Source organism: Serinus canaria, chromosome 1A, assembly GCF_022539315.1.
Source record: "Serinus canaria isolate serCan28SL12 chromosome 1A, serCan2020, whole genome shotgun sequence".
Classification (NCBI taxonomy): domain Eukaryota; kingdom Metazoa; phylum Chordata; class Aves; order Passeriformes; family Fringillidae; genus Serinus; species Serinus canaria.
Genome location: NC_066314.1, coordinates 12,926,092 through 12,953,688, shown reverse-complemented (window position 1 = coordinate 12,953,688; position 27,597 = coordinate 12,926,092). Strand labels below are relative to the sequence as shown.

The 27,597-nt window shown below is 40.9% G+C and overlaps 1 long non-coding RNA gene across 3 annotated transcripts in view; it reads left to right on the top strand.

The window, feature by feature from the left end:
- The window catches only part of LOC115485225 (uncharacterized), a 153,532-nt gene that overhangs the window by 10,078 nt on the left and 115,857 nt on the right, over window positions 1–27,597 (top strand). Inside the window, exon 3 of one of the 3 annotated variants that reach the window (XR_007780451.1) lies at window positions 10,774–11,586. The exons of 1 other annotated variant lie outside the window; for it this stretch is intronic. This is a non-coding gene — a long non-coding RNA (uncharacterized LOC115485225). One more of the 3 variants, XR_007780450.1, reaches the window with a different exon arrangement.

Below are 27,597 nucleotides of genomic sequence, written 5' to 3'. Positions count from 1 at the left end.
ATAGAAACAGATCAGCAAAGAGCAAAGGAAAAACTGAACTGGGTGTTCAGAAAAAGCAGGTCCAGTAGACCTTGGTTTTTTTGGTGTGTTTCTCAGATTCTTGGTTGAATCTGAATTTTGGATATGCCCAGTTGGTACTGGAATGGAGGAGAGGATTTTTTTACTACTAAGAAACACTTCTCCTGTAGTTCAAAAGCTGAAATATTGTTTGTCATATCATAAATAATGATGAGATATTTCATTAAGTTCATTTGCTTTTCTGTTACATGAGTCTCATGTAAGCATTTATTTTAATATGTATTTCTGAATCCCATTAAGCAGTAGCATGTCTGACATGTGATACCTTTTTGAAACTACTTTAGCTTTGATTTTCAACTGGAAATGTTTGAATGGGGATTCCCGGTCTTTCTGGATGTTGCAAGGAAAAGTAGGAATTGAATATATTCTTCTGTAAATAGTGGGTATATGCACAGTATATACCCACGGTCCATTTAGCCTGTTTAGCTGTTTTCTGCACAGGGGAAGGTAAACCAGTGAAAGTGTGAAATACCAGTATATGTGAATGACTGTGCTTGGGATTACACACGGCCAAAGGGAGGATGATGGAGGCCCCTATCAGTAACTGCAGCTCTTTAGAGGGGTGGGTAGAACCAAAAGTGTATTCCTGATGTTAACCAGAGAACAGTTGCTGTAACAGTATTTTCATCAGCACTTGTAGGTTCTCTAAGCTGTTATTCGCTTAGTATTTAAAGAAGGGAACTGAAAAAAGCTCAAAATTGAATAAATCATCAGTGGAGGGGTGGCCCCAAACTGCAGCAACAAGATGGATTTTAAGAAGGGAACCTGACTGAAATCTGTCTGTCTTCATTGGAAAATAAACAGGCCTAACTCGTAGTTCTTGAACAATGTACAACTTTCAAGTAGCTCAAGGCTATATATGTCTGTAATCTACTGATCATAGAAATTATTAAAACAGAGGCATTGTATGCAACTATGGAATTCTGAAGGACCAGTTTAGAGGGGATATGCATGTAAGTAACATTCTGATTTCAAGCAGTTATGCTACATCCTACATCACATAATTCCTAGCTGTTGTGCAGCAGGAAAGCTTAGCCTTTTTCCATTCATCCTCTGGAGGTTGCGAAGGGAAACGCAGATTTGACTTGTATTTAACTATAACTTCCTTCCCTTTGGGAACTCATGTCTGAACAACTACGGATTTCTGGCCATGTGGTATACTTTGATTTCCTGCCCATATGTGAAATTTGAGTAAGCTTTGGCTTCTCAGAGTGGAGAGGGTGACTGGGAGACTTCTTTCTGTGAAAGTAGAAAGTCATTCCATGATTGTCTCCTTCCCCAGCTTTCTGCATGTGTACAACTAGGTACACTAGGTACTGTATGTCATGGTCAGCTCATAGCAGCTGACAGTATAGCATGTAAGATTTAAGCTTTCCTGTTCTCAAACTTAAAAACTCTTTCAAAACTTCAGGTAGTTTTGCTGTTTCTAAATGAAATTATTATTTCTGATTGTCAAAAAAAAAAAAGCTGGACTGAAATCTAGTTCAAAGAATGGCAGTTTTACGCCTAAGTTTTCACCTGCCAAACAGACTGCCGAAATCAGCTTGCAGGTTTTCCATGCAGTGAACAGATTGTGAGAAGTACATAAAGAAATCATGGATGCTGGCTGAAGAATGAGGGATTGCGGTACAGAAAGGAAGGTGCTTATCTTTAACTAGATATGCGTTTTACTTTGAATCTGGTTTTGGAACTAGATGTTCATGCCCAGTCTTCTTTTGTAGCTTTTTGAAAGAGAAGAATTTCTAACAACCAAATCGGTCATCTTTTTAAATGCGGGAGAAGTGGAATAAGGAAGCCTGTGAGCATGCATGCCTCCAAAATCCTGCAAATGTTCTTTCACTTTAATTTGTCTAAAAAGCATAATCAGTCTTGTGTTTTACAATGCTCAATTACTAGGAATTTAATTTCCATGTTTATCGATATTGTTTTCTACCTATTTTGTAATGTATGCAGTGTTTTTCCTGTCAATTTTCTCATGGTGTTTAGCTTCATTTTTTTTCCCACAGCATTGTACTCAACTTTATTATTGAGGTGTTTATTTCCATTGCTTTCTAATGTGAAAGAGAAACTCTGCTAAACCTGTGGATTTTTCAAGACAGAGCAAGAGGTGCTTGAAGACAGGAAGCTAGTGCTCAAGTTCACAAATCAAAATAGGCTTATAGTTACAGCTTAGCTGACAGGCAGGAAAAAAGCTGTAGTTTAACACAGCTGGCAGCAGGCTCATGCGTACCCCCAGAAAAGTAAACTTTTCTGCCACAATGTCCAGATCTGTTTGGATAATGATAAAAAGATACTGGGCAAAATGCGAGAGTTCTTTGACAGTTTGCCCAGAGTATAAATATTTCAGGCTTTGAGTGCTTGTGTGGCTTAAATGTTGCAGAAAGACTGTCTCAGTTATTTTTAGGTTGGGGGAGCAGGAAGAGTACTCGCTTCCTGTCTTCCCCTCCCCCAGGAACCTTGGGTACCTTAATGAGGAGAAGAAATATAGCAACCCCTGAGTTGGTTTACCAGTTCCTATTGAACAAGGTCAGTACATTTCCTGACCTGCTTTGTTGAAGGAGTAGTTCAACCACTTAGGCAGTATTCTCCCGTTTGAACCAACACAAAGGCATGAAGAGTTCAGCTCTTCATCAAGAGCTGAAACAAGTCCACAGTTTACTTGATAGTTGCATATGAGTAGTCTCCAAAACAACTACTAAAGCTTATAACTAGAATTAGTCTCTAGTTGCTGTTATGTGAACTTTGGTGCTATGCACAGGCATGACTAACTTGGGAAATCAGTCAAACTAAATACTCCAGTTCCTCTTAGCTATTGTAACATTAATATATTTAGGCAATAACCATTAATGTCTTCATATCAGTTGTAATTTCTCTTCTACATAGCTACAAATTCATTCTTCTTGTAGGTGTTGGTATATATCCATGCTATAAAACAAAGAAATGTGATAACTCGGTAACAGTACTTGTTCAGTTCAAGGTATACCAACCAGACTGCTTCCCTTGGCAGTTCAGGGGTTTTTTGTTACTTTGATCCAGAGACAAAAAGCTGTAGCAGTGCCTTGGATTTTTCCCTAACGGGGAGAGGCAAAAAATGCATTTGGTCCTGGTTACTGTAAAAATCGTGTAAGACAATATAATTGCTTCTTTTCCTCTTGCATGAATATTGGCAGCAGTACACAGGTGTTAACTTTGGGAGAAAAAGTGTCTGGGCCTATTGTATGAATCTCGTTGTTAGCCATCAGTGTGCATATATGCTTCATAAGTGATCGCTCTTCCTGACAAAAACCAGTCTGCGGCAATCCACCTAGAAGTGCTTCTTGGCACTGTGCAGCGTGTGCAGAACAGGCTTAGAATCACTCAGGCAGGAAGCAGAAAAATACTAGCTTTGGCATGCAGAAGTGTCCCCATGTGTGGAGCCAGGATAGAAACACCAGGCTTGTCCTGGCATGCTCCTCCAGCAGCTACACAGAAATGTAGCTACACTACTATGCAGAGCTGTGCTTTTTTTTCAGGCTTCTGTGTGTTTTCCATTTATTTAGCAATGGTGGTTATGCTGTCTTTGGGGATATTGGTTTGCAGTTAGGTCTTTTGTTTCATTTTAAGTTAAGATAACTTGCTGCTTACTTTGATCCTTCCTGCTGAAGCAAAAATTTTGTGGTGGTATTAGCTGCCTTGGGAAACAAATTGTGCATGTCTGGTGGTATTAGCTGCCTTGGGAAACGACTGAGAATGCAATTTTCGATAGCTTGAGTTCTGGAGAAAATGGAGTGTCTGCTTACAGAGACTTGCAACCTCTTGCATCACTAATTAGGCACAAGCCGTCAAATCTTAACCTGATGTCTGAATTATACTTACTCAGTTAAGAAGCTATAGCAGAGTATGTTTACTTGACTAGTGAGAAAGTTAAGCAGTTCCAGTTGGCTTCAAATATATTTTTAACTTGCAGATGAAAAATCAAGAATTTTGATGCTAGTAAACTTTTTTGTCAATAGTTCTATGGACCTGTGCAGTTTGCTCTGCAGGGGATTCCCATTTTCTAACAGTTTTATTCAATACAAAATGAATAATAAACTAAAAATTTTGTGAACCCTTAGCTAGTTAAATATTGGTAGGAGTATCCCTATCAAAAGATGAAAAGGAGCCTTTGTTGTTAAACAGTATATAAAAATAAGCTGAAGCGGTGAATCATGTGAAAGATGGGCATAACTCAATATCCACTGCTTTCAGACGGGAAGGTCTGCACGCTGCAGCCAAGTTCTTTGTGGATTTTGAGCAGTCTGAACATAAGGAGGGCTGGTGCCTTCTCCTGTTGTTCTTGATGAAGTTGTAGATAGTAGAATTGAGGCTGAAAAGTGAATCATGTTCCAGTTCTTGGTTTGATGCTTTAGAATAAGGCCTTCTGCTGCTTATTTGAGAGCTCACCAAAAACCTTGTCCAAGTTGTGAACCTTTCATGGGAAGAGAGTGTATGGGGAGTGGGGTGAGGGTTGTGGTTTTAAATAAGCTTGTGTTTCAAAGTAAACCTTTCAGAATTCCTGCTTCTGGTCAGATTGTGCATACTTCACATGTGTGAAACATGTGACTTAGCTAGGTATAATGTAGCCTGTTGGCATGTATCCTTTGGAGGCTGAGAATAACATTTTCTAGATCTAGAAGACTGGGGTAACTTCTTCATGTGATGGTCACCCTGAGCTGCTCTAATCTGTGCATGAACATGTATTACTGGTGGTTAATTCTATCTGCACCAACATCTCAGAAGAAAGAAGAAAGCACGTGGTTACAGCTTTCTGGTGGTGTTGAAGAATCAATAATAGGATGCAAGTGGTAGATTGATAAATAATACACACAGTAAGGCTAAAGGGAGTGCATTAAGATGAAATTAGGGATTTCCAGTTAGGAAGATGGAACAGAAAGCTAGAGGAAGGGGGCTGGGGAAACTGGTGAGGTGAGATGATATCAAGAAGAAAAGTGTGGTGAGCTAATCCAAGAGTAAGAGAAGCACCCATGGTGAAGGGAGCTGTTTTTAGAAATAGTGAAAGAACAGGAAGCTTTGCATGAGAACCTGCTGAAAGTTAATGTCTGTTAGCTAATGATACCTGTCATCAGGGAGTCAGTACAGAAATCTAGAATCATGGGATGGCCAAAACCAGCAGTGAGACAGCTGATGGGGTTTTCAGCTTGACTTGTGGGTTGGAGGAGGAGTCATGGACCTGTGGTAGGTGGTTGGAAAAAAGACTGTTACTACTTGGGTAGTAACCCAGCTTAGTTATGAGTGATTAGCAGTAGGGCCATATTCATCAAGGTGACTGGAGTTCAAGTCAGCCTTGAAACACAGCTTCATAATATGCCTGAACTAGGAAGTGTTATGTTGGGGCAGTTGTAGATGCCAGAGGCAATCATGGCTTGAGATGTTCTCTTTACTAGTCCTATAGGCCATTCTGATAGCCCAGTGTAGTGCTTCATCACCCCAGTTACTGATCATTTGTGTGACTATGCTGTGAACAAAGGACTGATGTGTTTATTAAGGAGATCACTTCTTCCTACTCTTATACTAGGTTTTAGAGTTGGGGCTGACTGTGGTCCTAAGATGAGTCAAAACAGAGTCCTGGAAGGACTGTGTTTCACATAATGCAAAATCTCTGCCCATACTGCTGCAGAAACACCCTTTTCCTTTTTTCACTCTTTAACCATGTGAGTGGATTTCCAAAGCACATTGGTGCCTCATGTCAGGGGCACAGTTAACTAGAAACTATTGGCTTGAGATGGGGCAAAGTCTTGTTCAAGGCATATTGTTAAATATTACCACGAGACACTCAGCTTGTAGTTCCATTATTTTGTCACAATTTACGAAAACTATTCCTGTGGGAAATGAAGGAGGGACCTTTTACTGATAACATGACAAGAAATAAATTAGGCAACAGTATGCAGCTTCTAATTACAAGCCATATAAAACAAGGTTGCCCAGTGGCCCAGGCAGTCTGTTCTGACTTTTCTCAACTTTCCCCTGTTTTCATAATGCTGCAAAACAACAGAAATTAGTAGAACTGGATTTTCTGCAAGTGTGTGTCTTCTGAGTGTCAAACACTTTTCATTTTCATTTCATGGATTAAAACAGTGCAATAGAAGGAGCTTAATGACAGCAAGTCCTGCTTTTTCATAGACCTTTTTCTCCTACCCTCCCCTTGCCTTTCCATGGTAACTCTGGAACCTCATGAGTTACTAGTAATGCTGGCAGAGGCTAATGTTTACAACTCAGTCTGTTTTTTGAATACAGGCTTCAGTCTTCTCTAGCAAATTGAAACCAGATGGGAACAGCAGGGAGCAGAATGGAATTTATTTCTCTTATGTGGCTTGTGATGTTAACAAAACTCTTTGGGTATTTTTATTGTTATTTTGCCTAGAAAATGGCTTGTACCTTCTTTCTGTTCAGTCTCTGTAATGTTGAAGCCTACAGCACTTACCCCAGCACACTAAAAGCCTTCACTGAGATGTATTGCTTTACTTCCATTGCAGTGACAGACTGTGGTATAATCCTATAACATTTTTTGTGGGGTGTTTTGGGTTTTTTTTCCAAGTAAAATGATCTAAACTAGTTAATCCGTCCAGAAGTTATTTTTCTGCTGTTCTTGCACAGCTGATGGAGGTGAAATGCAATTGTTTTGCAACGTTTAACAAGTCTTTCTATTTTCTCCAGCTACCCTAGGTGAAAGTACATTAAAGGAAGACTTGCTGAAATCTGAAGAGCGAGACAGGCTCAGTCACTCAAACTACAGTGGTTCCAGAATCTGTAATGTAGACAGGATAAGGATTTTTTTTCTGTGCAGTTAATGCTGTGCTTTTTTTGCTGGTTTCTCAGGAGAAAAGACTCAGCATGTTGAATCACAGAGATGTTACTTCCTGCTGGGTTTTGGGATTTCCTTGCAGCTCTCCCCTCCATGGCTGCAGGAACTGTTTTTGCATAGTGCATGTTCTAAGGCAGGAACTTGCTGAAGATGAAGACAGAAGCCAACCAGTTCTGTACTGAATGTAATAGTTTCTGACTCAAATTGTGTGGTAATTGTCAGAATATCATAGGGTGTTGTAAGAACTGCTGTGTTGAGCATGACTGAGGATTTATTCTTTCATAATTTGCCTAAATGAATATAAGATGCTAATCTGAATTAACATATGAAAGTGGGGGGGGAAGATTTCATTATATTTTTCTAGCCACTTGAAACCTGATTGCATGCAAAATAAATTTCAGTGTGCTGAAGTAGACATGGGGTTTTTTCCTCACTTGCTCAATCCTAACTCCCATTTTTCCTGATTTCCCACAGAAAGAAAGAACAGCTACTTGCTATAGCTTCAAAAATATTAACAAAAATACTGTAAGCACTGGAAATATGATAGAGTTTCAAATTATTATCAGTTTCACTGGGGTTAAAAACATGTAATCCTGGAAGTGATGGTAGTAAATTGATATCAAGTATTTTGACATACATACCTGCTTCATATAGCTTCCTTTCCTCATAGAAGAGAAGTATTCCTAGCAGCTTGTTACAGTGCTGAGTTTCAGTGTCATGTATAAGATTGGCGCGGTTACTATGAAGACAAACTTTTGGAGAATTCATATGAACTCTACTTCTTCAGCAATTGCTTTTGATAAACCAGGTCTTGCAGCTCCAAGAGGCAAACAGGAAAGGGATGGAGGGATGGTAGTCAAATTTTCAGGCAGATCAACTCTGGTTGGAGTTAAGCTCTCTGAATGTGGAATAGTGTCAAACACTCCTTTTTCTTCAGAATTGGCTTCAGATGTGCTGTCTTTTTACCCTGCAGTGCTAGAGAAGAGTTCTGGATGAAGCCATTTCTCTTTTGTGTTTTAACCTCTGCTGTACATTGTCCAGTCCTTGTTCAGCAAACGGTTCCATTTGGTGGACTGTCCTCTGATGCTGTTTGGAGAAAGGGGAAAGAGTTGATCTGTAGCCGAGTATCTAAAATATGGGACTTCAGAGGACTGCCTGACATTGGTAAATGTAATGACTTAAAGCATCTAGAAAAGCCACTTCACAGGATAATCCTTCCCAGCACATTCCATGATAATGTTTCCAGTGCCTTTGAGTTTTTGTCTCTGCGCTTTAAAGATCCTAGGATGTGAACTGTCACCTAAAGCACTATCAGAAGTGCAACTTCTGACATAATTTTAAATAAGTGAATCTTCCATCCCTAGATGTAATTATTGCTGGATTAAAAAAAGGCTATATATTTTAATTAGGTATAGTCTGTGTGCCTACTTTGATGTAAAAAATGCTTGAAAAAATAATGAAAATTTTTCTTAATGGTGGATGACAGATATGTAAACTACTGTTAGACTCTGTGTGTGTGTGTGTGTGTGTGTGACTGTTTGTTAAGGGAAAAGCGTGTTTTCAGAGTGTGGTTTTTGGACTTCCAGACAGATTACACAAACTCAAGGAGGCCCAGCCCACATCCTGTGTAGAAGACCAGCTCACAGAAATGCTTATTGTTCTTCAGGGTTATAAGTCACTGCATTTTGTGCCTCCCTTCTATTTCAAAATATTGTATGGAAAATACTAATGCAAAGGAACCACAGCAGCTTAACAAGTGCTTGGTCCTGCCAGGTACAGAGCACTGTGCTCTTACCAGAAGGCTAGGGGACTGGGATTAAAACATTAGGCTCCCTGGCTAGAGAACAAAGAGTTTGTGTTGGTAAAAGTAGCTGAGTGTTTATCAGGTGAGTAAATCAACTGATAATTGACATAATTTCAACCTGAAAGTTGTGTGCAGCTGTGCCAGTATTTACTATCCTGGAGTGGGAGTTACAGGATATGAAGTTTTTTTCAAGCAGGGTGAGTTCTCCATGACACTTGATTCACCTCTCCTCATCCTTCACTGCAGAAAGAGAGGATGTGGGGTGTCCAGATCTGATACCCCACCAGAAAGTGGTTAGTGTTTCTGAATCTCTACCCATGCTTATTGCTGGGTTGTGTTTTTCAACCTGCAGGCTATCCATGAAGGGAGCCATCAAGTCAAAAACACTAAAACCTGTTCACTCTTCCCTTTTTTAAATGTACATTGTCATCTTGGAGGTTATTTTTTAAAGAGCTGAGGTGCTTTCATTTTTAACTTTTAAACAGGAATAGTGTTCCAATGTTACTTTTAAGCCACTTGTATTATGTTTTTCTTCAAAAAAGCAACGGCTTATATTTTTTGCTAAAGTTCAGTACCCATTTAAGACTAAAATATTTGTTATGATAATCTGGCTATAGCTAAGCAGAAGGCTGCCATGAGAGTGTTTGAGATTGTGCCCTGCTTTTCTACAGTCCTCTGAAAGGAATCACTTCCCTTTAGTCTCTTCCAGTCTCCTGACTGTGCAGCATTCCCAAACCACGTGGGCCATAAAATGGGATTATAGGGGAGGCATTCAAGTAAACAGAAGTTCCCTCGGGATCAGATTTGCTTTTTCATACAGAGCTCCTGTGTGCTGTAGCCTGGCACTGGAGTGAATTCTCTTGGTGACCCCAAGGGTGGGAGAGCACCAGGCCATCCTCATGTTTTGGGGATAGTTTCTCCTGGCTTGCACAATAAAGTCTCCCTTTGCAGTGTTTTTGGAAGGACACACCCAAGTTCAAGTTTCTTGCTGTGTCTCTTCAGTGTCTTTCTGTAACAATAAATGACCAGTCTCATGATGCAGCTATAGCTGCCAGAAATCTGCAGTGAACATACAGCTGTAGCAGTCATTAATTGCACAGTATTGCTGGAGTGCTCCAATGCTTTTGTGAGTTGTGTTCAAAGGTAAGTAGCTGCTTGAAGAGAAAAACCTTTGTGCTTCTGTAGAAGCACACAGTTACATTGGTGGATAATACTGTTTTTCTGTGATTGCATGGTCCTGTTCAGCCTGTTCTGTTGAAAGTATACAACCTGGGCAGGCTCAGTCTGCAGTTTGAGTGCTTATGAGTTCTTTGTTGAGACTAAATTGTGTTGGTCTCAGCAGGGAACATTTCCAGACCATCCATCCTGGCCTAAGTAACTCAGGCTGTTATTGTTGTTCCACAGGATGATGCTGTGTGGGATATCAGGGCACAAAGCCTTCAGACTTGTGTTAATTTTGCTGTAGCTGTGTTTCATATTTTGAAAGAACTTGCCACAAATGGATGTTGTCCTTCTATCTCTCCAGTGGCTGCTTGTCACCAGAAGAATGATTTAGTCAGTAGTGTTCCTCTTATCATAGACTCATAGAATGGTCGGGATTGAAAGGGATCTTAAAGATATCTAATTCTACCCCCTGCCATGGACCTTTCCCTAGACCACATTACTCAGGGCCCCATTACTCAGTGTGCCCTGGCCCACTTCCAGAGGTGGGACATCCGCAGCTTCTCTGGACAATCTGTTCAAGTATTTCACCACTCTCACACTAAAGTATTTCTTCCTGATACCTAATATACACTTGCCCTCTTTCAGATTGAAGCCATTCCCCAAGTCCTATCACTACATGCCCTTGTACAAAGTCCCTCTCTGTTTTTTCTGTAGGGTGCCTTTGTATACTGGACGACTCGTTGCCAGTAGCAAGGCTTCAGATGCTGGTGCCCTTGGCTTCCTAGAGGTGCTGCTCTGTACCACAGCATGGCTGCTTTTGTTTGGGGAGAAAGCTGCAATTGTAAATACTGTCCTTAAAACATCAGGAATTCATATATTCCCTTAGGTGGCTGTATTCCAGACATGGCCTGTGTTTATGATGTCCTTGATGTGCTACTGGCTATTAGCAAGGAACATGATAAGAAAATCCCTCCAGACTGGAAGACTGCCCTCTGCGTTTGATCAGCACAGCCTTGTTTGTACTGACTTTTACCTTTCTTTAGGGGTGACTCTGAACAGAAACTGTTAAGCTTCTTCTAATTGTGAAGCTTTGAACCAATAGCAGCAGTGAGAATTTTCAGTTATCTGAAGAAATGTATACATCAGAAATTCTTGGGGTTTTTTTCTGCACCTGGTACAAAGAAGTAGAACAGCCTGGGAACAGGCAAGACAACCCAGTTCCCGCTGCTGTCAAAAGCAGCAAATCCATTCATTTGTGTACTTCCTATTGTAACTAAAGCAAAGAATTACTTGCTATGGGTTCTAAATCAGGAATCTCTATTCTTTCTCTTGTTTGGTTTCTTTTTAAAGCCCTTTGGCTTTCATGGGGAGCATGCTTACAAAATTAAGGGAGGTAAAGTTGGGGCCTGTATCTTGCACCACAGGTGGCTGCGCTCAGGAGTAATGTCGTTGTCACAGCTGTACACAGCTTTTGTTTCTAGAGGGTCTGATTCTCTGCCCTCATCTATAGGTGGGGTATAAGTGAGAGAAAGGCTGACTTAATTTGATGGCAGACTGTTGATAAGAGTAGTGGTTATTTGAAGACTGCTTAATCCTATTTAAGGTTGGGATTTTTTTTGGAAAGTCTGATATATGGGTGTATTTTGTACTGGAGCCCATTTAAGAGCTGGGTCTGAATAAATCTGTCATTTGCTACATCTCCATTGGTATTTTCATCATATCTTAACTGTATGAGAATTAAACAGGATTATTAAATAAAATTTTCTGAAGGTCAAGGAGATTAATTAATACTTTTAATACCTGCAGGTTTTAGGAAAACATGCTGAATTATGAGGGGAAGTACCAACTTATTTAATAACTGTATTTTTCTAATAAATATAGATGATATAGCTGTAATTGCAGGAAACTGAAAATGTCATGTCAATAACAGTAGCACCTGCTTGTATTTAATTTAATTTGTGTGTGGGATTGTTTATGTTGTAGAAAATGGCAGTTTAGGAACAAGCTTTTGAGGGGAATGATACATTGCCAAGGCTGCAATATTTGTATTACACTATACAGACACTGTATCATAACTCAGTATTTGTGAGCTTCCTTCCCTTTGCAGTCCACCTGCTTACCACTGCTGTCAGGAAGGTGAAGTTGCAGTGAGCTGGGTCAGCAGGAGAAACCTCACTTTCCTTGCAGTATTTGGTTGATGCCCATGTAGCTCTGTGAATGACTTGTTAGAGTCAAGTAGGTGCCAGTGCAAGGGAAGCAGGAGGGGCCGTCTCCTGATTTGGCAGCAGTTGGCAATCAGGTTGGCTTTATGGTTTCATCAAGTCCTGTCTGTAAGTCATGCCCACATCTGTAACTATCTGGAAAGCCATGGTTGTTGAAGGCTTTGCTTCCCTGCTGCCAAGTGCCACCCATCTCCTGAGCACTGCCACTGTTGGTGAGCTGCTTGACAAAAAGGTAGGTAGGGGACACAGCTGATTGTGAGCTTCCAGGATCTGGTCAGAGAATTCTGGGACTGATGGACGGAGAACTGCTTGACACATCAGGTTCAAATGGGCCTGTGTGTTCACATTACAAGACAAAATACGTGACCCTAAAGAAACATTAGCTCAGACCTGGGCAGCTGCAATATTGTGGAAAATAAAGAAATCTACATAGTAGAAAGATAAAGGAATGGCTTACCAAGACAGTTGGTAATGCACTATTGCCAACTATAACATGGGGGAAGAAAAAAAAAAGGGGGGAGATTTAAAAAATCCCAGCCAGTTTATCTGGATCTTTATTCTGGTGCCAAAGTACTGTGAAATTTGTGGACTCGGGTAAGACAGTAGAAGGTCACCATCACCTTGGGAAAAAAAGAATAAAAGGCCCTAAGCAGTGTCTTTCCAAGGACCTGGCTTTTTACTATCGACTGTTACAAGTGACACTAGAGATTACTAAAACTGGAAGAAATTAGACGAACCAAACCCTTGTCTTGTTTTCTGGTTAGCGCCATTGTTAGCATTCTTGGCAGAACTTCACAGACGCTTTCTGTGGTTTTTCTGCTTGGTTGCACTTCCTGTCTCGTTTATTGGCATAATGATGTCATTCTCACACACCACTGGGGAGGAGCACAGTGGTGGGCTCTGCCCCAATTCCTGCAACAAAAGCTTTCTCGTGCCCCTACAAGAAGGCCTTGCTCCTGCTCTGATGGCTAGAATCTAAATGGAAGATGTCTTTTTTGAGCCTCCCCTGGATGGAAGTGGGTGGCAGAGCAGGAGGAAGAGGCAGCAGGAGAAGTGCCATGTCATGTCATCTTTGGTAGGAAGCTACTTACAGGAACATCTGTGTTCACCTGATATGGGTGAGCAACTGGAGCCTGTGAGGAGAAGCTGTAGAAGAGAAGGCAGGGATAGGGAATATGCTTTCCCTAGGCAAACAATGCAGTGAAAAGCAGGAATGAGAGCTTCAAACACATCCCTGCTCCTCTGGCCAGGCAGCCCTGCTCATGGGAGGAAAGCACTGACAAAGTCCTATTTGCCCAGTGTTCTTTCATAGACCAGAAGAGCAGCAGGGTTTGTTTCTCTGGTTCTCCTGCCTGTCCCAAGAAGGCAGCGTGGATCAAGCAGTTTGTCCTTGGGGATGTTGCTGTGGGAGAGGAAGGAATGTGGCTTTAAGAGGGGGAGCAGGTGCCCCTGCAACTCTGCGGAGCAGCCTGGGCCTGCTGCTTGGTGAGGTCTGTACCTATGCACAGGCCAGGTTGTGCTGTGCAAGCTGCAATTATGCAGGGAGCTTTAAAGTGGTAGAATCAGTGTGTTAAAATGAACCTGGGAAAACAAATCTGGCTCAAAGGGGCTCTTCCAGCATGAGTCATCTGCAGCTGTGGAGAAGCCCTGGGCAGAGCCTCCTTCCCCACTGCTGAATGGAGCTGTCAGAGTGCTTGGAGCCAGGACAGGGAGAAAAAATACCCCAGTTCATTTCCTAACAAGGTATGCATGGGAGAATTCCCCACGGTGGGCAGTGGTGGGGGTTTGTGGCTCTGTTTTTCAGTCCCTCAGCTCCACCTAAGAACATTGTGCAGCTTGAAACACCCTGAGCCCATCCCCAGGAAGCAGACAATGGTGTTGATATGCCTGTTGCTGCAGAGGAAGTGGCTTCTGTTATAACCAACAAGCAATCTGCCAAAGTCCATGTTTGGGTGGTTGCCAGAATTTTTTTGACATAAAATTATTTTGCCTCTTTGGCTTTTGTCTTGTTGTCTGGAGATGTTCCTTTTGCTTCCTAACATTAAAATCTCACCAGTGGCAGGATTTCCACCCCCCTCACATCCTCTGCCCCACCCAAAAAAAAAGTAATACAGACTTCGAAATTGTTAATAGAGAACCCAGTCTTTATTTAATAAATGATGAAAATATTCTTAAATGCTTTCAGGAGGGTAGCAAAACTGAAGCTAAACCAAATGTAACTATGCCATTGCTCAGGGCTTTTGTCATGCTGTTGGAAATATGACATATTGCAGAAAAGACAGTCTGGAAGTTGGACTTGAGATGTTGGAGGCATTAGGCGCCCTCTTGTGCTGTTTCTCTGGGAGCAGTGTAAGGTGAGCAGCTTCCCGGGAGCAGAGGCTGAGCCAAGCTTCAGCCTTGGTTTTAGTTTAGTTTAGGGGGTAACTGGTGTGTGCTTTGGCATCATGATTCAGCATGGTTCTGATGTGTAGGAGTTACTTGTTGATGGGTCCACAAACTTCACTCTAGCTATACAGTGTGGCCATTCAAAATGAAGTTTTGAACAGAAAAAGAGACTTGGACTTATATCTTCCAAACCACAAAAATAAATCTTTAGTAGTTTTTCTGGGTATTTTGTGAAGTAACTGGATGAAGCTCTTCAATAGGCACAGGACTTCACTTGTGTGGTTTGCATAGCAAAATAGCTAATGTAAATGAATTCAGAGACAAATCTCCCAAGCAAAATCAGCCATTCCTGAGAACAGAATGTTGTCATTGAGCAAAGCCTGTGGTCATTATTGTCTTCCGTTAACCCTAAATACCTTAAAATATCAACAAAAGTCTCCTTGTGGCTGCACAGCTTTACGTCAGTGTTTAAAAATTTTACAGTGCCAGGTATGATGTAGCTGCTGGGGAAAGATCATTCACAGATTTAGTCCTAAATTGCCCAATGAAATGAAGCAAAATATGAGAAAGGGGGGGAAAGGCTCAAACAAATCCAGCATCTTGGGAGTAAGTAATCTTTATAGTTTTTCTAAGCATCTGAATTACTGCTCAATGAATAATGAAGTAAAAATTTGCAGGAAACTGTCAGCTGTATAGCTTTGTAATGCTTTGATAAAACAAAGAAATGCTCATATAAGCCATAGGCTTGATAAGTCTGTGGATTCAAATGTGTGCACTGAGCATGTAAATGAACTGACTCTGCTGAAGTACAAGAGCAACACTCTGTAAAAGACTGATTTCAAATTGCTGCTTCGCATCCTATTCTGCTGTTTCACAGGAGGTGTGTATATATGCTTTTCCCTAAAATATACAGTGATGTAGGAGACAAGATGGTCAGTGCTCACAATGGACCAAATTCATCAGTGCAACAAGGATGTTGTGAATGTAAAGGTTTAGTATCACACAATTTATGACACAACTGAAAAGTAGCATCTTGCATTTACAGGAAGAAGGCAGGGGGCAGGCAAGAGTCTGTGTAGCAGAGCTGCTGGCTTGCAGCAATCCTTATTCAGTATTGCAGCAGTTAACTCCTGCCTTTTAAAGCATGAGTTATTTAATTCCACTTTCCTAGATGTGTCCAGGAGCCAACTCTGAGCTCTGACTACTGCCACATTCTGTCCTTGCGTGCAAGATTATATTTCCTGATAAGCATGAATAGAGTTCAAATGAATCTATCAATAATCAGTGGAAAGGATGTCATAATGCAGAGTCTGATACTGTACAAAAATACACAAGTCCTTGAAAACATGTATTTGGAAAGGAACTGCTTTATTCTTAACATAGCTGCAGGTCTGGCAGCAACAGCTCATGAAGAGGTGTGGGAATTAGCTGCACAGACTCCCCGCTGGCAAGGAGAGCTAGGAGGCTGTATGCTACTGATAGGAGACGCCTCATTTTTAAGTCCCTTTGGGTAAAGAAAGGTAAATGGTTTTTCTTTGCTGATGAAACACATTGTGAGGCAAAGCCACAGTTGAGAAGAAAAAAAAATGTTGAATGGAAATAAAATCTCAAGTGAAATAAGGTATGTAAGATTCTGATTTCTTTTAGGTTTTCATAATCTCTTAGATTCATCACAATGAATTCAGCTAAAAGAAGATGTATTAGGAAGGTGGGGAAAGGAAGAGATGGCTGAAAATAGACCACACATTTTTAATTACTCCATTGCTAATTCTCTGATTTGGATCTGCTTGTAATTAAGCTAAACTATTTTCAATGGAATTCTTCTTTGAAGTATTTGCAGCAATGCGGAGTATGTGTCGTACTGTGCTGAGCCTAAGGAAAGGGCAAACAGAAATACTCCCTTGTCCTGTGAATGCCACAGTCTCTCTAAGGACTCCCATGACTATTAAGCAGGCACTTTTCCCAAAATCTACATTCTTACAGCATCATTTATAGGGAACTTAAACAGCACTCTGTAATGATGCCCTCTGGTGACTCCCAAGAATTTTTACACTATAATGAAATAAAAAACAAGATGGAATTTGGCCTGCTAAGAACTCTGGGAAATTGGACTGTTCATTAAAGATTAATGAGCAAATCAGAGTTCCTAGAGCTCAGGCAATATATATAAACCATACACATACAGAGGTCCAGGACTACCTGCAAGTGTTGTAGGAGCAGAGCTGTAATGTGTAAGACAGTCTTTCATCCAACCATGCAAGTAATCTCTTGTACACTAATGATAAAAACTCTTCTTGTTGGCACAGCAAATTGATAATTTCTCTTCTACTGCTTAGAGAAAAGATTAAATAAAAAACCTCTTGAGCTTTTCTTGAGGCAGATAACATGGGGGATGTTAATTGATTGTATGAAATCTTAGAAATTAACCAGCTGTGCAAAGGAATGTCTCTTGTTTATTTTACACTTACTGTGGATGCCACACAGTGTCTGGAAAGCTGATTTTTTCCATGGACTGTTTCCTCTCCTGTATATTGCTTTTTATATGCACAATCTGTCTGCAGCATCTAATATCTCTACATTTCCTGCCCGTCATTCCCCCACCATACAGGCACACATGACTAGTGTTGTACTGACTCTGGAGCTTGTGTGGTTCTTCCTGTGTTCTGGTTGAAAAGGACTCTCTTTTTTTGCAGGGTTGTGTTATTTTACAGCTGGATCTGTAGTTGTATAGTGTCTACAGACTAGTGCAGATGTAAGCAAACAAGTAATTGTGGCTGGGAATAGATGGAGTAGGTGTGGGCATCCCCTTCAGTATTGCTTCTGTTTTAAATCATGACTATAAAGCTATGTCCTGATCCATATAGATGCAACACTGGCAAGGTAATGAGATTATTGAACTCAAAGGCAGAAAGCCATTCACAAGTATATACAAGCAAGGTAATGAATAAAGGATAAACAAAAAAAAAAAAAACCCTCAAACAAAATCAAACAAAAAACCCCCCAAAAAAACAAAACAGAAAAAAATCCCCAAACCAACCCCCCCCCCAAAAAAGACCCCATCTCAAAACAAAACAAAAAAAACCTACCCCAAATCTCCCACTAAAAACTGTGTTAGTAACTTTGTATGAGGTATGAAGTATTTACTAATTACCTCATCTTTTTTAATTGAATTGTCAAATTAGGCTTGTACGCCCAATAACTATCAGTAACTCCTCTGCTTTTAAGCTCTCTTCCCCCATGCCATGCTAGGCAGAGGATGCATCTCTTCCCAGTCATGTCTTTTGCAAAACAGCCCTTAGGCACAGTGTAGATCAACTGGGTTTTATGCATATTTTCTCTAAGAAAAACTAAAGGAGTAAACAAAATATTTGTTCTGACAAGATGCCTATTTTGATCATAAATGTTAAGATCAGGAGTAGCAAGTATGATTTTTTTCTTACTTCCCAAACAGTATAATCTGTAGAATCTTCTTCACTAACTTCTTCGTTAAGCCAGTAATTTCCCTTTCAACTGCAGTTTGTGTTTTAGGAAAATACCTTATCTTGATTTTACAGGCCATTTAGTACATGTAGAGAAGTTTGTGATATCATTTTTAGGTCTGATAATGCATCAGGGAAGGGCTGTTTTTCTGAACTAGCATTTGCAGTATTTCAGTGTACGAGTCTTGCAGTCACACAGTGCTTTTTCCTGGCCTGAAGAGTTACCCAGGTTTTCTGAGGAGGAGAATATACCCTTTGATAAATTCATACATCTTTAGTGCAGTATCTATGAATGTAGCACACCAAATTTAGTACTTTTCTTAGTGGCCATGCCCAGCCTTTCATTTCTAGCTAAGATGGTGTTTCAAAGAGCCCCTGCTTCCTTCACGATCAAAATTAAGTTGCTTATTCTGTCTGCTGGCCTGCTGATTCTTTCACACAGGCTCATGTAGCTCAACCAGTTGTCTTCAAGCTCCTCTTTCTATTGCAAATTTCTATTCCACGTGGTGTACTTGAGCAGTGATTTTTGCTGTGTCCAACCATCTTCCTCCATAAAGGAACTTCACTGCTCTTCAATTTAGCCTCAGTGAAGCTCTCAGTGCCCTGTATTCATCAGCTGGGAACTGATCAAAGGCACGTGTCGTGTCTTGTGCTTTCCACAGTCTGACAGCCTTTGAGATCATGAAAACAGCAGTAGAAGGAGACATGGGTTTTGGTATGGTTGTATGACTGACTGCTTGTAGAATATTGTCCATTTGTATATACCTTTTCAACTGTACAGTAGGTCAGTTATACAGTCTGCTATCACAGCACAAGGAATGTATAGAACAGAGCTGATTTGAGTGCAGTGTCCATTAAGTGGTCTGCTTTTATTTTTCCAGTCCTCTCTACCCATGAGTTATTCTGGTTTAGCAGCTGGAGTAAGACCAAGAAATGAACTTGTATTCTACAAGGATTTGGGGGACAGCTCTGAAGCTCATAAGCTTTTGGATGTAAATGTGGTTGTATATTTTTCCTTATCCTATGCAGAGAGAACTCTTAAGGCAGCATTTTCAAGATTAGGCCTTTGGGTAAACTGGTATAGGGATTGCTGGTATAGAGATACACCAGCAATATAGATAGCTCCTTAGGGGAGGCTGCCAAAGGGAGATTTTTGCCTCAGTTGTCATTCAGATAATTTGCCCTCTTACCTGTTAGTGTGTCAGCCCCCCCCCCCCCCCCCCACATTGTTAGTTGTGGCTTGTATTTTTATTCTTTCTTGTAACAGTGTTGGCTCCATTTTCACACAGGCTTTCACTGCACTGGGATTGTTTCTTACACAGCTGAAAGAGCTGCTCCTTCAGGTCATCGTCCTGGGTGGAAGCGGCAGCAGCTTACTCCAGGACAGGACATAAAACTTGTTATTTAGCTGAAGCTGCTGTGCAAATCAGGTCACCATATCCCACTTCTCTCTGTGCTTTGTTATGGTAGGTTTACAGGTTCTGGACAGAGAGGTATTGGCTACAAGAGAAGGGTTGTAGAAATACAGAGAACCATGCAGAGCTATAGAGAACTTTCACCTGAGATGCATGGAGAATTATCCTTCGATGTCATCGGTGAGAGGGAGTCTCCAGTCAAACAACTCCTCCACTGACGTGTTGAGGCAAGTGACTCAGCTCTGCAGTGGAGAAGAATGTCCCTAGTGCAGCTTTCCCAGAAACACCTTCACCTGGAGGTTTCTTGCTCAGGAATTAATTTGCTTGTGAAAACTCATCACTCCTCAGAGCCTGGGGTGACAGAGTTGTGGGCAGATTGTTCTCATGGGGCTGAGGATGCACAGCTGTAAGCAAGCCTAATTAAGGCCTCTGACGAACTTTCCAGCGTAACTGCACCAGTAATTGTCAGGATCCATGAAGTAAATAAAGGTTAGTTGTTCTCTCAGTTCTGAGAGTTGCAGAAGTTTATAATCATCCTATCTTATCAGGAATGAAATACATTGAGGCCTATTAAAGCAGGCAGCGGTTGCTATTTGCTGGTGGTTTGTTAACAAATAAAGGCTTTCAGAAATAACACAAGATGAGTCTGGCAGCAGTCAACTGACCTGTAATTTTAAGATTGGGGAAATGATTAGGAAAAGGAAGCAGAGCATAGCAGAACTCACAGCCTGGTAATTCCCATGAGCTTATCTGGAGCTTGAGCTGCTATCACGAGTGAGACCCCGAGTATCGGAGTCTCCTGAACTATACAGGTTTGCACTGCAAGTCACCCCTCTGGGAAAAAGAAAAGACATGAATGTTTCTGACAGAATAGTTTTGTGAGCAGCTTTTTCCCTTCTAAGACATCAGCCTTAAACAGCACTGCTACCAAGGTCTACTGACTCTATAGACTTTATATCCTAGCCTTTTTTTTTTTATTAAAAGTAATTTGCTTTTGAAGACGATCGTTGCAGGGAGTGGCCCAGTTATGAAGATACTTAGGCCAAATCTTCTGAAACTCCTGTAAACAAGTTTTGCTTGATTCTGGCAGCACAAACCAGTTTTAAACCTGGTTTGAAATGGCTAGTATTCATGGAAGTACACTGCATATGGCAATGGACAGGAAAAGAAAAAGTGCCATCTCAACAGGTACCTGCTACCAAGAAGCCCAGTTGGCAAGCATTATGTAGGAGAAGCAGTCTGGAGTCAAGACCTGAAAGCTGACTTTTCATGTGGGACAGGAAATTATTGAATGTCTGGAGTATCTGGTTTATTTGCTGTCAGCTTTTCAATCTCCTAAACAAGATAAATACAGTGACACATGGAGTTTGTGAGTCCCTGTGCTGGCATTGTGAACACTCCTCTGCATAAAAGAGGGTGGTGGTGGTGAAGCAGATTAATTAAAGCATCCCAGTGTGCAGCCAGATGTACAAATTTATGTCTTCATTTGCTAGCCCCTCACCAATGAAGGTGAAAGAGGTCTTTTGGGATCAGTTAAGTCCAAGGAAGGCAGTGGTATATTAACCTCTTTCCTCCAGGACAGGGTTAACTACAGAAATGGAAGTGTCCTGTCCTTGTTCACCTGCTAGATTACTCCAATCTAGCAAACATTTGAACTTTTCAGCCTGGATTCATTCAAACTCTTAAGCTGGTATAAAAAAATGAATCTGTTGCCATGTACCCCTAGGATGTTTCTTGACTTCCCAGGATCATCTGTCTTACAGTAATACTTTCAACATGTGCTTCAGAGTGAGGCACAAACCCAAAGGGATTCACTGGTTGTGTGACTGCAAAGGCACATTCTTCTTTCCTGGCTCTGACATATATACCTTGGGGAGTATTTGATTGATGCATATGGTAAGATATCAGCATGCATTGATTAAGTGTATTCAAAAAAGCGTGTTCTTGTGCTATTGCACAAGAAAAAAATCAGCTTGTCCTTTTGAAACACCCTGGCATGGTTGGTTTCAAGAATTATTTATTATGGAGACTTTAGGATGAAAGTAAGAAATCCTGTGAGAAAAATTTCTGGTTGTTTCTTATATTTTCTCCACCCCTTCCTCACCCTGAACTGTCATCAGATGGAGCAAAAGGAAAGCTGAATTTGCCCTTGAAGCATTCCCACACTGAAATATTAAATACTCCAGCCACAGAGCTTGGGATACAGGGAAACTACCATTAGCAAGATGCCCATGCTGTTTGTGGAGGGGGGATCACAGAGTGTCTCTGGCCTTGGGTGCTTCAGGGGACCATTTGGCAGAGCAGAAGTTATCCTTCAGTTCGATGATGTGGTAGCTCTGGTGGCAATACCAGCCTACAGACCTCTGTCCTGTTCTCTGTCCTGCCTTGCTGGTTTCCATGCCATTGGGCACAATACTTGAGGTTGGACTAAAGCAGGTTCCTACAAACAGCACTGAAGACCAGAACACTCATGGGGTGGGGTGGTGGTGTCCTTTAAAGCCAAGCACTTGACAGATTTACAGCAGGTAATGCATGCAGGTGATGGCCTCTCCCATCGCTGGGGTGGTAAGAGTGCCCTTGGGCACTGTACTGAATAAGGTCCTTGCTTTAAGCCTGTAGGTATGTTCTAGAAGGTTCTGCTCCGGCTTCAACTCCATCAAATCATGATCCTGGGAAATAACACATCATAAAATGTAGAGTCCCTGTGCTTCAGAGCAGCTGAAGAGGCACAGGGAAGGTTCAGATGTAGGTAATCATTTGCTGTCTAAGCGCCACCAAAACTGCTCAGTGCTGTGACCTCTTTTATTGAACAGCACTGACACAGCACTGCATTCAGTAACAGGATTTGAGGGGAGTTTAAATTCAACAAAGATTGAAATACTAAATCTACTAAACAGTTATAGCTTTTTCTTGTCATACTGGACAGAAGAGATAGAAAACATTTCACATACTGCAAGATTAGGTGAGATAGAACTACCTCAAATTTTGTAACACAGGTTTGGATTTTTAACTGTTTGCTAAAAAAAAAAGAAAAAATGGCTCTTTCTCTTACTCTAGTCAACTGTGAGTACAAACAATTATGTAAAAACTTATTTTTCTATGACATTTATCATGACAAAGAAAATAAGAGGAACTGCATGCCAACATTTATTACAATTTCATTAGTATCCAAGTAGATCTAATTTATGTGGAGGTTCTGTTTCCAAGATGAGGATCAAATGAATCACATCTGACAGACAATTGAGTTATAAAGGCTTCACATGAGAACTGTTCTCCAACAGAATGTAAACAAGACATACTGATTAATAAGGTCAGACGTACAATAGGGAGCTAAATTATGGCAGAACTCATCAACCAACAACACATGCTAGACCTTCTCAAATGGTACAAGTTAGCATGCAGTAAAGCAAAAGTTTTAAATTAACCCTAATATTTTACCCTCTGGGCAGTAGAACTAGAAGTTGGAGGAAGTAAGTTTATAAACTGTAGAAGTAATATGATTCCATGTGACAAGTTGTAAAGACTTGAATTTCTCCCAAAGACTCACAGATTTTTACAGTGTTAAATATCACTGTAATTATTAAATCTTGCATGAAAACCCCAGGGAAACAAACTGTAGCATAAATGTAACATCTGAGACTTAAGATTTATGTTCTGGGAACTGACTGAAATGCACAAGCAGAAGATTCATGTAGCAAAATGTTGCAAGGGCATCCCTGCTAAATGCCTTGTGGAAAGTGCTAAGCAAACTGGAATAGTTCCAAAATATGTAGGTGGGATTGCTCTTCACAATGCTGGGATTTACTCCATTATTGTCCAAGTGACTCAGCTGAAATTACCCACAATCTACTAGACATACTTTATTTCAATACATTTTGCCCTGGCCTTTCCTCTCTGTGGCTACATGGCCTTAATTCACCTAAATTTCTGAAATGGTAGTGGCAAGTGGTTCTGATAACACCACTGCACTTTCCATAGCCAAATATGATGTAGACTCATCTGCATTTTCAGGACAGTGTGTCATTGCCTTCTATCAACATTTTCTTTGTTAATCTACTGACAAGAGAAAGATACTGCCTTCCCTGCTTTTGGACTGAGCTCCTTCTCTTCTGTGACTTTGCCAGTTGCTAAATGACCTTGAAACTGATTCCCAAACACAGAAAAGTAGTTATTTGAAGCCATGATGCTTAATTAAACAGTCAATCCATGAATCTTGTTTGCTCTTACTGTAGCAGAGCAAATAGGCCTTTTGTCATTCAAAGATGGATTGGGCTAGATCAGCTTTGTGCAGATAAAAACACAAGGTTCCCACTTCGGTATCTCACATCTGTATCTAGCTGGATGATATCCCCTGATGCTGTAGTGCACCACTCTTACAGGCTGTTCTTCCTACCTTTTCATCTAGAATACTGTTTAACTTAAATATTGGATCAGGATTTGATCAGTCAATTCACAGCAGTTCGTCTAACCTCAAATGGAGATTAAAATCCAACCCAATGCATGGATTGCAGTATTTTGTTTTTAGGGCAGCCAGTGCCAGCTGCTTCAGCAGAAGGTTTAAGAAGCTCCTTAGAGGACAAGTATAAAATATTCTTGAATTCTACCTCTGAGCATTTGAGGGATGGGCCTCTGAAGCATTATGGTTTATACCTCTAGCAGTTTTTCAGTCCTGGCAAAAAAATGTCAAACATCCTCATTACCCTCTTAACTGTCCAGTGATGTTTTGGAACCTTACTTTCCACAATACCTATTGACAGGGATTTTATAGCTTGGCTTAAGGTGTCACCTTCCTCTGCTCTTACAAATCTGCCATTTGAAATTGGCTTGCTTTCAATTTCACTGTGTTTATTCACCTGTTGTACCAAGATACATACTGGTGCTCCTAAGCACTTTTCATCTTCTGGTTCAATTTTTCACTCAGTAAATTAGATGCCTATACTCTAAATGTTCCCCTCCATCTCTCCTGGCTCCCCAGGGAAGGAAGCCTAGGCATGTTGGCCACCAAGATAAGCTTTGGCCAGGTACCATGCAGGTCAAATCATCCAGTTCCCCTAACTGGATCTAGGTGCAGATCTGGTGCTCTTTCTCTATATTCTGTTTGGGTAAAGTTCCTTGTATAATATTTTACTTTAACATAAAATTTCCTATAATTATCTCTGTTTTAATAATTAATTCTCATATAAATACCTTACTATGCTCTTTAAGATGAAGCAAAACATGCTCTTTAATAAGTTTCCTTAAGCACATTGGGTGTCCCAATGCCAAAACAGCCACTCTTTTATTTTGGATGAGGGCCACAGATCCTAAAAACTGTGTAAGCACTCAATTCCTTAAAAAAAATTAGTTACAGAAATAGGTCTTAAAAATTCTGTAAGCACCTAATTCCTTCAAAAAATTTAGTCACAAAAATAGATTCTAAAGTACTTGACCACTTGTAGAAATGCAAGCCAAACAAACTGTGCCAAAACTTGCTTCTTTGGTTGTGAATTTGCAAGACGAAACAAGATAAACTGTGTTTCACAAGGTTTCCTGTTACCAGCCAGGAGAAGGAAGAGGCCCTTCCTGGAGCAAGCAGCCAGGAAGAGACAGGACCTAGTAGCTAACAGAGAAAGAAACCTATAAACTGAACTCCACTAGTGCTAGTAAGCCAAATTGTAGGGACTGTGGTGATGATGGAGGACTGCAGGAAGAAAACAGGTGGCTGAATTTTGAGGTGTGTGAAGAAAGTTAAAAAATAATGTGTATTTTTTAGGATACTGAATGGCACAGAAGAACTATTGGACCCCAGGCTAACACTTCTCAAACCACTCTACTGACATGTCATAACCAGACCAGAACACAACTACAAATAACAGTAGGAAATCTACCGACATCATGCCAAGAGAGTGAGTCAGTGTTAGTCATTTGGTGCTTTTCTTAATAATTGGGGGTTTTGCCCAAATACTACTGAAAATCATTCCTCTCTTCCCTCTGTAGTACCAGAGGGTATTTGATGTATATATACGTGTATATTTTTTTTCTCAGATTTCATGCCATCATTTTGCCTGCCCACAACATTTACCAAACTTTTTACCATCCTTATTAAAAATTAAACTTGTTTCTTAAAATAAATTCCCTCAGAAGCTTTCCAGCAAAGTGCCTCAGCCCTTTGTGAAGCCCAGTTAGCACAGGGGACAGAAAGCTCTGTGGAGTAAAGGGAGAACTTGTGCTGTTTTGGTGACATTAACTCCCTTCACCTTTATACCTGTGTAATCACTAGTATACAGAAAGCATACTTAATACTGATCTAGCAGGATCTTCTTAGTATTAAAGTATGCTGTACACAAAACAGTGAAGACAGCCCTTCTTACATTCTTTGACTATTTTTTTTAATTTTCAGGTTTTTAAAGCACTTCTTCTGAGATTTATAATAACTGAATAAATATCAATATATTTAATAATGCAACCCATAGTTACACTTAAGTGTTTTAGTTTCTCAGCATTCAGTGCTTTGATAGTCTGTACTACCCTTTGAAAAAAATTAGGAATAGCTCGTTTAGAGGATTTTGCCAGAAGATCCACTGATCAACACTTGTAACTTACTTGAAATGATTTCTCATGCCTCAGTTAAAAGCAGCCTTTACTAATGGGTAACAGCTTTGTGTGGCGTTGATACTCCCTCTTCTGCAAGCAAAGTCACATGTGCAGGGAGCTGCCTATGGGATGGAGCAGAGCCCAGAGGAACACAGGGCACCACAGGCTGTTCTCACATCTCTTGTGGCAGGTCTGCACTCTGAGGGACTGGTTTCTGGAGAACCCATATAGGTGTAAGTTTATAACATGCTTTATAGATCAGTTGGAAGCTTCTTCTGTCCCAAATGTGGCGAGCACCAAGTGGGCTGTTTTATATGTAAAGCAGTATCTTAGGGGAAGGAAAGTTTGGTCATACTGATTGATTAAATTGGATCTTTTAAGACCATGGTTGAACTGCGAAATCTACAAAGAACATACATCCATAGAAATGCCTTCTCTTCATTAAGAACAGTCAGTTAAGAGTGTCACTGAATTCAGGATCAAACGTCATCTCTGTAGGTGTCACGGTCCAGTAGCAAGGTAAATTTGGTTGAGAAAAATGTATTGTGTCAAACTAAGTACCATCAGGGAGCTTTTTGTGTGGCATGGAGCTAAACTATCTCTACCAGTACAGTGGTTCCTAGTCTGCTTTTGGCCTGAGGCAAAGATGGTCACCCAGATGAGGCTGAGCTAAAATTAGGGAATTAGCATATGCCAGGCACCCTTTCCAGTGGATAGCCTGGGTGAAGCCATGCTGCTTTAGAGGCTGAGACTTCAATAATAAGGGTGTGGGCCATTCTCTGCCAGAGAATGGTTTCAGACAAGTTTAATTTACTTTAATAAGTTAATTTTAATTTATATACATGGAACTGTGGAGTGTGGGTGAAACCTTAGAGGGACAGGCATTGCAGCTGCTTTGGCTTTTCTCCTGCCCCAGGGGATTCAGATCTCCTTGGTGTTCATAGATTCTCTGCTGCTGCACAGCAGGAGAGTGTCTCCTGCTCCAAATTTTGAGTAGTTTGGTAGCAAACAGAGGTGTTTGGAAGCAGGGTGGCCATTGCAGAAGTGGTTTCAATACCCAAATACATTAGTGTTACCCTGTGCTATTGGTTTCCTGCCGGAGGCCCCAGCTACAGACCAACTTCTGGGAGGGAAGGGAGACCTTTCCAGAAGGAGTAGGACCTTATATGGAGGCTTGCTGTCCTGTGTCTGTGCTGCTGGGGACCAGCTGTGGACCGTGTGTCAATCACTGATAAAGGTCACTCATGAGGCACATTTCAGCACTATTCTCTGTGATGATCCCATCACTACTGACCCACACAGGTTGGCAGGATGGGAAAGGTCGCAGTGCCTATGACTGCACATGTGCACATAAGCACAGGAACTGTTTGCCAGGTACAAAATCCCTTCTACCTCCCACTGCTGTACCTTTGCAGTGGCTCTTTTGAGTCAGGACTAAGAAATTTGCAGAGCACCAGCATCCCTTGTGTAAACAAACATGCTTGCAGGCAGGCACTGGGGCCCTATCAGAAAACAAGATGATTGGAATGATAAAGTACCAGTATAGTCTTGAAGGAGCTGGGTTTGCTAAGAATGTGCAGCTTCATTAAGGAGTTTTTGTGGGTTAAAGCATGTTTGAGCTGGTAAAAGTAAATGA